Source organism: Tamandua tetradactyla, chromosome 2, assembly GCF_023851605.1.
Source record: "Tamandua tetradactyla isolate mTamTet1 chromosome 2, mTamTet1.pri, whole genome shotgun sequence".
Classification (NCBI taxonomy): Eukaryota; Metazoa; Chordata; class Mammalia; order Pilosa; family Myrmecophagidae; genus Tamandua; species Tamandua tetradactyla.
In genome coordinates, this window is record NC_135328.1 from 109,708,617 (window position 1) to 109,723,105 (window position 14,489).

At 38.9% G+C, this 14,489-nt stretch overlaps 1 non-coding gene across 1 annotated transcript; it reads right to left on the reverse strand.

Annotated features, from left to right (window-relative positions):
- Nucleotides 1–11,799: 11,799 nt before the first annotated feature.
- LOC143675164 (U6 spliceosomal RNA) lies at nt 11,800–11,906 on the reverse strand. The gene has a single exon (XR_013171408.1). It is a non-coding gene; the product is annotated as a U6 spliceosomal RNA (small nuclear RNA).
- Nucleotides 11,907–14,489: the final 2,583 nt, after the last annotated feature.

A 14,489-nucleotide genomic window follows, 5' to 3' on the forward strand; every position in this document is an offset into this window, starting at 1 on the left:
GCCCTCAAAGAACAGGTTCTGGGGCTACTATGATGGGAAAAATTCCTGGTCTCCATGCCCCTTTTGGAGAAATAGGGCCACTAGATTGATCTTTCTGAAAAGATCATGTCATTGTTTTAGTTAAGAGACTTTAATGTTAAAGTCCTTCCTTTTTATATGCCTGGTTTTCTGAGTACACTCCAGTTACTTTAGGAATCCCTGGGTGCATTTGATGGGGGTCTCTCCTACTGCTGGTTTCTCTCTTTTCCTCTCTTTCTCACTAATGGTGAGACCTTCAGCTGATGGCCAGGTTCTTGCCCTGATCTTGGTGGACCACCGAAAATGACAATTCAAACAGTGGCCTAACTTGAAGCATTCATTTGGGCTTATGGCCAGTGCCCCTTAGCCATAGGTCCATCTTATCTTGGGCCTACCTTTGAATCCCCACCATAATGTTATCTTGTTTGGCATGCAGGTCATCTGTTTGTTTACGCTCCCAGCATTTCTTGTTTACTCTCTCAGTCATTTCCCACCATTTCTCCACTTTGCTCTGTATTACAAAGATGTGGAACTTGCCAACTAGATTCCCCAGTTTTCACAGTCAACTGGCATCCATCTGGGGTCAGCTAACGTGAGATAAAGGTGGATAATGGAGGAAGAGAGGAGCCTTCTTCTCCTTCTCTATTCCCAGATGTATCTCTGGTAGGGGCTGCCATCTCCCCCATGGTCATGGCTCCCACTAGTAATGCTTGCTAAGGTTATAGTGCCCAATGCTGGCCCCAACGCATTGGCTCCAGTAAGCACATCTCCTTATTTTGTCTGGCCCTCTTGGAATGGGGTTGTTCTAGTTTGCTAGCGGCCAGAAAACAATATACCAGAAATGGAATGGCTTTTAAAAAGGGGAATTTAATGAGATACTAGTTTACAGTTCTAAGGCCAAGAATATGTCCCAATTAAAACAAGTTTATAGAAATGTCCAATAAAAGGCATCCAGGGAAAGATACCTTGGTTCAAGAAAGCTGATGATGTTTAGGTTCTCTCTCTCAGGTAGAGATGGCACATGGTGAACAGGGTCAGGGTTTTTCCCTTGGCTGAAAGGGCACATGGCAAGCACAGTGTCATCTGCTAGCTTTCTCTCCTGGCTTCCTATTTCATGAAGCTCTCTGGGAGGTGATTTCCTTCTTTATCTCCAAAGTACTGGCTGACGGACTCTGCTTCGTGGTGCTGCAGCATTCTCTGCCCTCTCTGAATCTCCTTCATTCTTCAAAATATTTCCTTTTTTATAGGACTCCAGAAATTTATCAAGACCCACCCAAACAGGTGGAGACACACCTCCAGCCAATCCAGTTGAACAACCATTCTTGATTAATTCACATCTTCAGGGAGATGATCTGATTACAGTTTCAAACATACAATACTGAACAGGGATTAGAAGAAACAGTTGCCTTTACAAAATGGGATTAGGATTAAAACATGGCTTTTCTAGGGTACATACATCATTTCAAACCAGCACAGGGTTTTTTGCTGTTCCTATTCTCTCAGTTTTCTCACCATAAAGCCTTTGGACTTTCCAGCTCTTAGTGCCCAGTACTAAATTCCCTTATTCAAATTCCCACTGAGGGCTTGGTCTTCCCAAGTGGACATTGATCAATAACATGTAACTCATCTCCTTCTCCTGGTTACTCAAACCAAATGTTTCTTTGTGATCAATTACTTAGCAAGACATGCCTTAAATTATTTCATAGTGAAGAACAAAATAGCTCACAAACTTCTCCAGTTAATGTTTAAAAGTTTGTATAACGTTATCAGATAGTGTGAAACACAATATCTCTAGCCTACAAAATGGTAAACAAAATAAGAAGGTGCTTTCTGGACTCACTGCTGAAGGGGCAGGAAAATCAATTGCTTGTGAAAAAAAATGCTCCCAGAAATATGGATTGTTTGCACTACTTACCATCACATCAAATTCAGCATCTGCAGATAAATATATTGTATGAATCTAGGGAGAAGCACTATTTTCTGTTTGCATTTAAAGGCCTACATTGAATAGATTTTTATAATCAAATAAGCTTTGTAATTTGATAACAAGCCTTTTATTTGACCTTTAAACTCTTAACGTCTTGGGTCAATTCCTGCTTCTCTCACTTTACACAAAGAATTTGACACAGTATTCACTCCATCAAGACATAACTAAATATTTAGGGGAAACTTTTATTTCAACTGTTAGTGTGTCCCCATTTTTAGTTTCCTGAAGACACATCTCATCTCTATTCCACAATTAGCAAGGTTGATAAAACAGCCAGGTCAGTCAATGAAGCTCCCAGAAAAAAACATATTCCATATTCTGTAGCAAAGTATACCCAATTGCTTTGATCCCAGAGCAAGTGAGGTACAAACCACGCTTTCAAATCCTTAAGGTTGAATAGTTAAAGTTGTCCTTCACAGAAAATGGTGTATTAACAAATAATAAACATGAAGTGCCATGATTGTTTTGATAGAGGACCGAATAGGTACTTTGGAAGAGGAATGCAGGTCGTTTAATCTAGTACAGAAGACATAGGAGGCCTCCCCCAAGTAGATGGGATCTGAAGGATCAGTAGCAATTCCATAGAAAATGTCTGTGTTAGCTAGAAAGTATGTGTTGGAGCGAGGGGATGGAATGGCAGTAGTTCCAGGCAGAGGGAACAGCATGTACTAAGAGGTGACACAAAGCACAATGATGATAGTCCTCGAAGAGTTCAGAAAGGCCAGAGTAAATGCTGGGAAAGGTGAGCCACTACCAGGTAAGTCTGGAGAGGTAGGCAGGGGCAGGACTGGGTTTGTACAATTGGGTTTGTTGTGAAGTTAGAATTTATCCTGAAGACAAAGTGGAGTCCTTTGATAAAAGATTGCCATTCTCAGAGTATCTTTTTGCAGGGATATAAATGATTTTGAGGGTGGTTTTTTTTTTTTTTTTTTTGAGAGTGGGGAGATGAGTAAAATGCTTATTATTGCAGGACATGTAAAATAATTGGTGATAGCCGGAGCTGGTGATGAAGAGAAGTGGATGGATTCTGGAGGTATTTAAAAGAGGAAAGGCTATTTGTCATTTAACAAATATTGTGGTACTTGAATATTCAGTTTCTTTCTCATATGTATAAATAATTTCTGTGCTGCCATTACATTCTGAGCCAAAAATGTGGACACATGGTTCATCAATGGAATAAAATATTCGAAACTAGAAATGTCTTGAAAAAATCGAGGCTATTTGATATTTACACCAATCTTCCCAATTATATTTTAAGCCTCTCAAAGGTACACACCCTGGTGTCCTTCAGAGTACCTAGCGCAGAGTTGAGCATCTATTAGGTGCTCAGTAATATTGTTCAATGAGCTCCAACGTTCCTATGTAAAATTCAATAACTAAGCTGTCTAAACGTAAAGGGCACATCATTCTGACCTACTTCTACAGGGTGGGCTGCTAGTTTGTTTCTTTGTTGCTGATATTCTTTTCTATGACCTAGATAGAATATATTTAGTAGGAAGTGATAAACAACGTGGTGGTTCTGGCAGAACTTGAGTCTGATGACCCCTTGACCGACATTGAGTTTATCACACTTCCAGTTCATAAACACAATTCTCCCTTAGGCTGTGTGTTAGAGGCAAAGGGCTTTCATTTAATATGAAGCTGATCTTATTGATTTCTCTTCCACACACAGTGGGGCCATGATAACCCAGACCTTACATTTATTAGCCCAACTAATCATTAGTTGTGGCTGAACTTCAGAGAGTTCAGGACTTTGCTTGAATTTTCAAGAACTCAAAGTCTGGATGCTCACCAAGAGTACACATGTACTAGGGAAACCACTGAAGACCTTTTTCTTATCCTGAGCTATTTCCTTGTGATATTTATTTTCCTTTCTTCCGGACCATCTGTTGACATACAATCCAGTAATTACCTTATTTATAGATTCGTTTCTATATATGGTCTTTTATCTGTTGTTCCATTCTGAAGTTTCAGACCAATTAGTTCTACAGAACTCTTAAACAGGAAGATGTATTTTTTCATACTTTGGTAGGGTAAGAAATATTATTTCAAATACCCACCAGTGGCCAGCATGATATATTAGAAAAAGCATGGGCTTGGGGTCAAATATCCCAGTTTGAAGACTTTTTTTTTTTAACCAATTACAGTGTAATATTGGGCAGATGACATATATTTCAGCTTTTGTTCCTTTATCTATTAAATAGGGATAAATGATCTAATTTATAGGTTATCAATATTATAGTACAAAACACATGTAAATTATTTTTCCATAACCAGAAATATAGTACATGGTAAAAATATACTAACTTCACCACCAGTCTCATTTAATCTTCATTTTATCTATTAGTCAGAAATTCAGATGAGGCTTCTTAACTCTTCCCACCTACCACTCCCAGACTTCCAAAATTAACCATAACAACTTAAAGACCCAGTTTCATGACACTGATTTTGTTTTTTCCCATAGCACTTATCCCATAGCACTTATTGGAAATGTATTGGGATTTCCAATAAACTCTTTAGAATAAATTCATGAAATAAAGTTGTTGAGGTTTTCCATGTCACTGAGAGTATGATGACAAGCAAGTCTGTTTCTATTCCCTGTCTCATAATAGGGGATTCAGTACATATTTGTCATTGAATGAGTGAAGAAGAGAATAAATGAATGAATGAAAATAATTGTCTGTTCTACCCTATAAGGATTTGACCTTGCAAGGCCCTGAGTAGAGACAAAAGCACTCTGTCGTCTTTCAAACTGGAAGTTTTTTGATTGGGTATCCTGCAAGAAAAAGCATTTAAAAAGAAGGAAACAAGCTGCAGAGAAAGTAGATTTGGTCTGAGAAAACCTTGATAAGAATATGAATGCAATTTTAATAAATGCTAGGGAGCAGGACAATTTCTGAGCTAGGGAAGAAACCAACATATTGGGTGTGTCTACGGAAAATGTTAAGTCAATTTGTCTATAATCTGGAACAATTCTGAGGAAGATGCTTTACTTCTAAGCACTCATACCTGATTATACCTGCAAACTTCTTCCAAAGACATCCTTGGGCCACTGGAACAGCTTCAACTTAAAAAGCTGTAACTGTCTGGGAGCTTACAATCTTTCAAGGGCAGCTTGTAGATGATCACTGACTAATGCAGGTTTCAAAGTTCACCTCTTTGTCTCAGGGCAGGACAAACCATGGTGTCATTTATGCTTCAGAGTTTCCTGTGGGATCAGACTGGGTCTGGAAATCACCCCAAATTATATCACTTTTTGGTTTCTCTCCCAGGAGAAGTGTGTATCTCAGCATCTATTGCTTAAAAACTTGGACTAAGATACTGAAAGTATCATTACACAGGCATTTCTCTCTAACTCTGTACCTGAAAATACCCGCTAACCAGACATCCACTGACTGATAAAGTTAAGATGAGGATGCTCCAGTGACCTCTGTGGTGATAGTACTACACACCCAGAGTTGCTTGTTTCTAATCTGTTCTTACTTAAATCCAGTTTTCTTATCAATTTTCATGGCTATGATACATGTAACTTCTCCTATGACCCTGCGGTGTATTTTTATGCATCATAGCTCCTAACTTCCGACTTCAGCTCAGAGAAGGCTTGGATTGGCAAATAAACACTCCTTTCTAGTCATTATAACATTTTTCCCAATTAACGTAGGCCTATGACTATTGGTTCTTTGTTAGTCTCTGCACACTTCAGGTGAGGATGATGGGGTGCAGCTTCAGGTACTCCACTAGGCCACTAGGATTCAAGCATGGCTACAATTATGTCTTGAAAAATATACCTAGGTTAGTAATCATTGGTGGCCCTTCTCTAAAATTATAAATTAAATACCTTAAAATCACAGGAAGAAAAGAAAATTTGCAACACTGTTCCAACTAAGAGTAAAAGCCAGCCTACTGCAGCACAAATGTACACTTGTAACTAGGTCTATGGGACTGAACTGACAACCAGAATTGGGGTTGATGCTGCATAGTTACTATCCTGAAAGACAAAGAGATCTTTCATCAGTTATACCCGGCCTATTCCTGGAGTTGGAAAGGTAAGGTCTGCAATTCATTGCTTCTAGAAAGATAGGCTCTTGTCTTTCTATTGTAGAAGAAATACTTTCTACAGGGCCACAGAATGCACTGTTCTCTAGCATCAATAGTTATCTCACCACAAATCCCAAGAATTTTCACCCAGCCAAGTTGTTGTTCATATGTCAAGAAGAGAGATTCTCAGATGTGGGAGGAAATTGAGGATATATACCACCCTTAAATGATTAAAACCCATTAAAAATAGTTTTGTAAATATGTATTGAATACCTGTGGATGTACCAGGCATCAGGGTTTCCGAAGTGAACAAAACAAACAAGATTGCACTCTCATGGTGATTATATCATCATGGGGAATTTTGATGGTAGGTAGGTAACAGTGACAATATAATGACCGTGGATTGCATGTATAGAGTAAAATTGGAGTGAAATGATACAGAATTTATTAGGGGGCTACTTAAGTTTGGAGTGGCCAATCAAGGCTCCTCTGAGGAAATATTTAAGCCAAGATAAGAATAACAAGAATGAACCAGCAGGCAAGATCAGAGGGAAATGCATTGTAAACAAAGAGAACACCTAGTAAATGCTATTAGCTGAACACTAGCTGGGTGTGCTCCAGGAGTGAAGAAGCCACGGTGGGCTGGAGTACTAGGAACTAGGCAGGCAGGAGATTGGGATGAGATTGCAGAGCTTGTCAGGGACAAAAAACAGAGCACTGTATATGGCAGGGCAAAGGATCTGAATTTTATCTTAAGTATGATGGAAAGATGTAGGAAAGTTGGGAACAAGGAAATGACATGATCTGATTTACATTTTGAAAAGATTGCTTTAGATGCCATGGGGAGAATAGACAGCTCTGTGCTGCAGCCATCCTCACAGGCTCTAGGAATTGATCAACTTTTCAGGAATTTTGTGAGCCCTTTGTTTAACATGGCCATCTTTGAAATCGGCAGTGGTAGGGATATTTACACCAAGGAAATTGACAAATGCTACAAGTCAAGGTTTTCTCTGCCCCTGGAGAACTGGTTGTTAAACATTTACCAGCACACTACTGAGAATGGATGATAGGCAGGTCAAAGCCGAACCCAGGCAGGAGACTTTTATGGTTCTCTGGGAAAGAGATGATACTGACATAGGTCAAGGGGTTAGCTGTGAAAATGAACACATGTGTACTGATGGGGCTGTGTTTTAAGGTGGTGGTGCCGTGAGTGGTGAAGGGTCAGTTAAGGGGATGAACCAGAGGCATCAGGGATGTCTTGAGCAATGGGTGATGGTGTTATTTACCAAGATGGAGAAAACGAGCCGATGAGAAGCATATTTTTAGTGAGGGGTTGGTATGAAACAAAGGGTCCATTTTGGTCATGTTTGTTTTATGATGCCTACTAAACATCCACATGGGCAAGTATCATAAAAGTTAAATTACGGAGACTCGGGTTTGATTCCCGGTGCCTGCCCATGCAAAAAAAAAAAAAAAAAAAAAATTTAAATTAGTGGTTACAGTTGTGAGGAGGGCAGCAGCTGCTCCTGCAATGGAGAACACAGATTCCTAGAATTTTGGCAAAGCCCCATGTGACGCGTGCTTGGTTGCATGGGATGCTCATACCTTGATACTTCATGGAGTTGTACATTTATGATTTATGCATTTTTCTGTTTTTCATTTCATTTATTTACAAGAACAAAAAGTTTTAACTTTCAAAATATGAGATTTCCAGATGAAAGCATAAGTTAACATAACCTGGAAAAGGGAAAGCCTTTCTAAGCAGAGCACAAAACTAAGAATTCTGTAAAGGAAAGGTAAATATATTTGTTACATATAAAAATTAAAAGTTTTACCATGGCAAATAAAATACCATGAATAAAGTGGAAAAATGTTTGCAATACTTATAGTGACAAAGTCAAATTTCCTTGTCTTCCATATAGTTTTTACAAACCAACTAGAAAAAAGATTAATGAACCTACAGAAATATGGGCAGATGATTTATACCAGGAGTTTCTAGGAAAAGGAAAAAAGTGGTTAATATGAAAAAAGGTCAACCTATTCAGAACTTTAAAAATTTTCAAATCAATATGGCAAAGATTAACATGGCAATTCAAAGAAAACTATGGTGATAGCCTAGTTTGCCAAGGTTGTGGAGAAATAGACAGCCATTCCCTTATGATAGGATCTTTTTTGAAGTAAATTAATCAATATATGTCTAAAAATTCATGTATACTTTTACGTGGTGTAATGGAAGTTGTGATGTGCTGCCAAGAAGCCCCTTCTGGATGAAAGGACTCATTTCCCCAGGTGCTGGGAGTGCCGACAGCAGACAAACTTTAGCTACCAGCTTGCCTTGATAATTCCTCAGCTGAAGACAGTTGCTTGGCCCAAGATCACATCCTTTTCCCATGGCAACCCACACACAATTGTAGGGGCATAAAGTCCCCTTGCTCTAACTTGGGACAACTTGCGGTGCCATCCTAGATTTGAGTTTCCCACAGGGCCAATCGAAGATTTCCTTGATACTACACCCCAGTTCAACCTCTCCTTCTGCCCCATCTTACTTCTAGTCCCTCCCTTCCACAGGTGTCAATTCTAAGAGCACACAATAAATCTCTTGCAGGCCAATTTTTGTCTCAAAGTCTATAGGAACCCAACCTGTGGCATTCAGTAATTCCATTATTTTACACTGTCAGTAAAATTGTAAATTATCATCCTCATATTTGAGTATTTGAGAAATTTTATTCATAGTGCCAGTTTTTGTAACAGAAAAATCTGATTTAAAAGAAAGTGTTTATCAATAAAAGATTAATTCAAAATTATCATACAATTATAGGACACAATATTAACCAACCATTAATAGGAATAGTCGTTACTTCTATGTGAAAGCATGAAAAATGATCAAGATATGTCAGTAAGAAAAATTAGAAAGATGTAATATTGCTTATTGAATGGGGCCAGTCTCATAAATATTTTTTAAACTTTTTTTTTTACATGAGCAGTTACCAGAAATTGAACCCAGGTCTCCAGCATGGCAGGTGAGAACTCTGTCACTGAGCCACTGTTGCCCACCCTAAATGTTTTTTATTGCTAAATATAACATATGTACAAAAAAAAAAAGAAAAAGCAATAATTTTCAAAGTATACTTCAACAAGCAGTTATAGAACAGATTTCAGAGTTAGTTATGGGTTACCATGCCACTATTTCAGATTTTTCCTTCTAGCTGCTCCAAAACCCTAGTGGCTAGAAGAATGGTTTTTCTTTTTTGAGAAAAATAACATATATACAAAAAAACAATAAATTTCAAAGCAATTCACAACAATCGGTTGTAGAACAGATTTCAGTTTGGTATGGGTTACAATTCCATAATTTTAGGGCTTTATTTCTAGCTGCTCCTAAGATACTAGAGACTAAAAGAAATATCAATATAATGATTCAACAATCATAATCATTTGTTAAACCCAGTCTTCTCTGTATAACTCCACAATCAGCTTTGATCTTTCCCCCACTGTTTAGGATATTTGGGCTATGTCCATTCTAACTTTCATTTTGGAAGAGGCTGTCGATAATATGGGATAAGGGAATGGAACTAGTTGATGATCTGGAGAGGCTGGCCCCTCTACATTTCAGGACTTATCTGTTACAGGGACTCATTTGGAGGTTGTAGTTTTCTGGAAAGTTACCCTAGTGCCAGAGAAACTTTGTAGAATCTTATATAATTCCCTAGGTATTCTTTAGGATTGGCAGGAATGGTTTAGGTTGGGGTTTGGCAAGTTATGATAGGTAACAATGTCTACCTGAATCTTTCATAAGAATGTCCTCCAGAGTAGCCGCTCCACTCTATTTGAACTTTCTCAGCCACTGGTACCTTATTTCTTATACTTCTTTTCTCCCTTTTGGTTAGGTTGGCAATGTTGATCCCACGATGCCAGGGCCAAACTCATCCCTGGGAGTCATCTCCCATGCCGCCAGGGAGACTTTCACCCCTGGATGTCATGTCCCACGTAGTGGGGAGGGCAATGATTTCACTTGCAGAGTTGGGCTTAAAGAGAGTGAGGCCACATCTGAGCAACAGCAGAGGTCATCTGGAAGTAACTTATACCTAGAGGTAAGCTAAACTTCTCCGCTACATATGTAAGCTTCATAAGAGCCAGACTCCAGGTCAAGGGCTTGGCTTATTGATTTGCATGTCCCTAATGTTTAACACAGTATCAAGGGTTTCCCTGGTGCTAAAGTTTAATAGTTCCATATTTTTTCTCCCATCCCTCAAGGGACTTTGCCAATACTATTTGATTATCTGCTTAATATACTGTAGGATGTATCCAGGCATTATGATAAGCTATACAGGGTTAAAGGCCCTCATTCTTATCCTGGGCTTCTGGTATTTGGTTTGTTTAAATGATCTATCCAGACAGGTTGAGTTAGATTATGTACTACAGAAAATTTAGGTTCTGGACAAAAACTTTTATTCCTTTGGTCTCAAAGAGTAGATAAAATTCTAAAATGTCTTCCTTACCCCTGTGTTCTGAATTACATTAATCCTGACCTGATCAGCTTCATCCTTATCTCTAAATACCAGGTTATACATATATAAAATAGCTTCTCAAAATCCAGAAATAACAATTACCAGTACTGACTAAATGTCACTGCTATAAGAGCTTGCAATCTAGGCCCCTGTTTTCTTTCTTTTTTTTCTTTTTGCTTTAACAGGGACATTATCTCGGCCTTAGAACTGTAAACTTGCAACTTATTAAATTCCCCTTTTAAAAAGTCATTCCATTTCTGGTATATTGCATTCCAGCAGCTAGCAAACTAGAACATTGGCCTTCCCATTTCTGCCTAAAAAGCTATTGGAATTTTGGGGGGATTGCATTTAATCAATATATCACTCACTTTAGGTAGAGTTTATATTTTCACTAATTCATGAGAATAAAATATCCTTCCATTTATTTAGGTTTTACTTGACTTATTTTAACAGCATTTTGTAGTTTTCTTGTATAACCTTTTACATCCTTACTTGATTTTATTCCTAGATATTAACGAGTAAACAACATATATGTATTTGTGATGTAATAGTATTCAACTGTGATGTAATAGTATTCAGCTGTGAAAAGGAAGGAAGTTCTGATATGTGCAACAATATGGATGAATTTTGAAGACCTCATGTTGAGTGAAATAGGCCAGACACAAAAGGACAAATATTGTTTTTTCACACTGATATGATATAATAAAAACAAGCAATCTCATACAGCATAAACTAGAATACAGGTCACCAAGAGCCAGTATGCAGCTAGTTTTCTTAAAAGCATTTTCTAAAGGAGACCATACAAGAATTGCTCTTTTGGTTTTTGGCTTTTTTGCCTCACCATATGTCCCACAGATTCATTCACATTGTTGCATGCCTCACAACTTTGTTCCTTTTTTGTAGCAGCACAATAGTCAATCATATGTATATACCATCATTCACCAGTCTACTTCTCAGTCAGTGCATTCTACAGCCACCTCCATTTATTGGGCATCATGTATAACATCCAAAGTCAACAGTCTATGTACACTCTCATTTTTGTTCCCAAGAAACATACCCTTACCAAATAGAAAATCTAAACCTACCCCTAACACTCGTCTCTCCCCCCATTATTTATCCCTGTGTTGTGGTACTGTTGATGTTTTCCTGTTAAACATAGCCTATAGCATGCAATAGCAGTTTTCCTTCTATACCCTGAACTTCTATGCTCTTTGTACAAGATTCATTCCTTTGCAATAGTTCATGCAAAAAAACATGGAATACTTCATGAATTTGCAGGTCATCCTTGCGCAGGGGCCATGCTAATCTTCTCTGTATCACTCTAATTTTAGTATATGTGCTGCCAAAGTGAGCACCTTTTTCACAAATATTTTTAAATAGATGGTTTATTGATGTTATATTCATAAAACTTTATGGGAGAAATCACAAGAAGCAATTAATAGAATTGTGGTGGCCCTGAGAATCACAGATCTTGGTGCAACTTAGATCTTGGTTGCAGAGAGCACAATTGGTAGGGAAGCCACTCTGCTGGGTCCTGGAGTCCATTCCTGCAATCAGGCAGAGGACATGCTTCCCGCCCACTGCTCCCAGCCAATATCCGCCACAGCAGGAACTGTAATGCAGACCTGTTCCTTAGAGATGGAACTCCTTTCATGCATGGCTTTGGGTTTAGGACTTCCCAATGGTCTAGCTGAGATTTCCTTAAAACTGTACTTGGAAGTTAAGACCCTTCCACCAAACCTTCCCTTCTTTCCTATCTCCTTCCCTTGGGGTCAGAACTGCATCAAGGTTTGATCACTCTCCCAGCATGCTCCAATTCTCACCCAAGTGTCTCTCACGGGCATTCCCTCATATAAATTAATTGTGTCTCTAGTCCCATCTCATTGTCTGCTTTTCAGGGGATCCGCACTAACAGAAGAGAACTTTTCCATTTTCCTTGGTTAATTGCACTTGCAGAAATGAGGGACAAATGGGACATTTCATTTTAATTATCTAGTTTCCTATATCGTTTGACTTTTCCAGTCATATACACACAGAACTTTTAATTTTGAAAATGTGAACAGATGTTGTGAGGGTAGACAGTGTATGGAAATTTTATTTTTAGTTTTTCTTCTTTAAATTCCCCTGTTTTATAAGAAAAAAAAATCAACTTAACATTTCTATACACTTCCTCCCCTCCCCCATAAGTTTTATCACAGGAGACTCTACCTCACCTCTTGAGTGTCATCTCCCAAGATAACTTTAAGAAATTCAGATATGCTTAACTAAGTTCAGAAAACATTTTTTATTGGCAATGAGTCCAGAGAGAAAAAAAGACAAAAACAAAAACAAAGCAAACAAAACGACACAACAAAACTAGGAAATTTAATTACCCAAAGCAGACATTTTGTACTATTATGGTTCCAGATATTACCACTAGATGGCACTGTGCAACATAGGTTAATTGAAGCTTGGTAAAGCCCTTTTGAATTAACAGAATGGTGATTGTGACCCAGTGACTTAGGGATAACCAGCTAGTACACCAGCAGGTAAACTTAAATACCATTACAAGGACAGCAGTGACTAAGGCCAGACTTACTTGACTGTAAATAAAGTTTTGAAGGTTTAAGAGAAGTTGAAGCCAACCACTGATCCCACTAAACAACAGTATTCCACTATTTATTCCTCTAGCTCTGTGCTTGCAATGTCGTTTTTACTACATCACTTTTCGGCAGCAGAAGTCCCTGTCTATGCCAATATCAATGCTTATTCCATTTTTATGCTTCAGGATATATGGCATTTCCTGTTCAAATCAACAAAGAGGAAAAGAGATACTGAGTTGATTTGTTGCACTTGTGAGGATAGGAGTAATTGTTTTCTTCTTTGCTTTTAGATGTAGTTGCACTGTATATGTGTATTAGTTAGGGTTCTCTGGAGAAACAGAATCAACAGGAAATATTAATAAATATAAATTTGATAAAAGTGTCTCATGTAACTGTGGGAACATAGGGTCCAAAATCCGCAGGGCAGGCTGTGAAGCTGGCGATTCCGATGGAGGGTCTGGACACACTTCACAGGAGAGGCTCGCTGGCCAAAGCAGGAAGAGATCCTGTCTCTTCTGAATCTTCCTTAAAAGGCTTCCGATGATTAGTTCAAGCATCACTCATTGCTGAAGACACGCCCCTTGGATGATTACAAATGGAATCAGCTGTGGATGCAGCTGACACGATCATGATTTAATTCTGTGAAATGTCCTCATTGCAACAGACAGGCCAGCACTTGCCCTACCAGACAAACAGGTACCACCACTTGGCCAAGTTGACACATAAACCTGACCATGACAGTATGCAATTCATGTTTTAAAGGAAACCTTTTTAAAGGTGGGCTTGACAGATTCATTATTTGACTTCCAGATTTTGCATTGTCTCCAAGCATTGTCTTTCTTAGTCTTTCCGGTACTCTGTACATTGCCAACCCAGCACACACAGCTTTGGCTGATCACAAAATCAGAGGGCCCTTACAGCACTTAATGGGGAGATTGAGAACACATCCTCCCGCAAGTTGTACTTGCTTCGCTCTTCGTTATTTTAGTAAATGATGACAACCTCATGGGGGAAATGAAGTGCTTTGTTACTAACTGATCAGATTTAAAAGAAGAGGTCCTCAACTTCTGCTCTTATTATCAAACAGAAAACACATTGTTACTCAGAGTTCAGCAGGTAGCGGTGGACTAACAGGCCTTGGCGATGAGATGTGGTCGGTACCCCCAGGGATGGACTAGCATAGCCGCTGCCATGGAGATGCTACACCCAGCTTCCTCTCTTCAAGTCAGCACTGTCCGCATCAAAAAAGACGGCACGGGGTACGAGGGTAGTTCGGTGGTAGAATTCTCGCCTGTCAGACAGGAGATCTGGGTTCGATTCCTGGCCCATGCGCTTCCTAAACAAACAAACCAACAA